The sequence below is a fragment of the Sinocyclocheilus anshuiensis genome, unplaced genomic scaffold (genome assembly GCF_001515605.1).
Source record: "Sinocyclocheilus anshuiensis isolate Anshui unplaced genomic scaffold, SAMN03320099.WGS_v1.1 scaffold684, whole genome shotgun sequence".
Taxonomy (NCBI): Eukaryota; Metazoa; Chordata; class Actinopteri; order Cypriniformes; family Cyprinidae; genus Sinocyclocheilus; species Sinocyclocheilus anshuiensis.
Genome location: NW_015554107.1, coordinates 965,256 through 965,941, shown reverse-complemented (window position 1 = coordinate 965,941; position 686 = coordinate 965,256).

The window sequence follows — 686 nt, the reverse complement described above, 5'->3', positions numbered from 1 at the left end:
CACACACACACACACCCGCCCCTACACTAAGAAGGTTACTGTACGGGGTTGAGATGGTAACTTTAATTTGAGCCACTTCCCCTGATTTGCGTGAAATGTGATCACGACCTTTCAGATTGTTTCTGCACCTCGGTGACGCAGGGCAACAGATCGAGTGGTCGGGGAGACTGGGGAGTGTTGTAACGTTTAGTTTCAACGTCTGTAACTAACTGCTATTTCTTAAACTTTGATGTGATTTGTCTGCTGAGTTGAAGTAGTTTAGAAATTACAAAGTTTCCATAAACTGTGTAAATTAATGTCAAGTATAAAGAGTGTACAAGGGGGGTATGTAAAATAAATGCAAAATTTAGTGCATAAAGTTATGGTAAGAAAATAGTGAGAAAATTACAAAAATTGGAAACATGTGCTTTGCTTCTTTTTTTCAGTAGGCTATGATAGATAATGTGCAATGGTGGGATGTAAAAACAATGGGCATTAAAAAATTTTTGCATAAAGTTATTGTGGTAAAAAAAATGTTTTACGGAGGCATATACATATAGAGTATATAAAGAGAAAGAGAGAGATTTGCTTCTGTCATTTCTTTATTTTTATTTATTTTATTTTTTTCAGTAGCCTACAAGAGTGAGATGTAAAACTGAATTTAAATAACATGAAGTTGGAGGCATGGACAGTCATTTAAAATTATA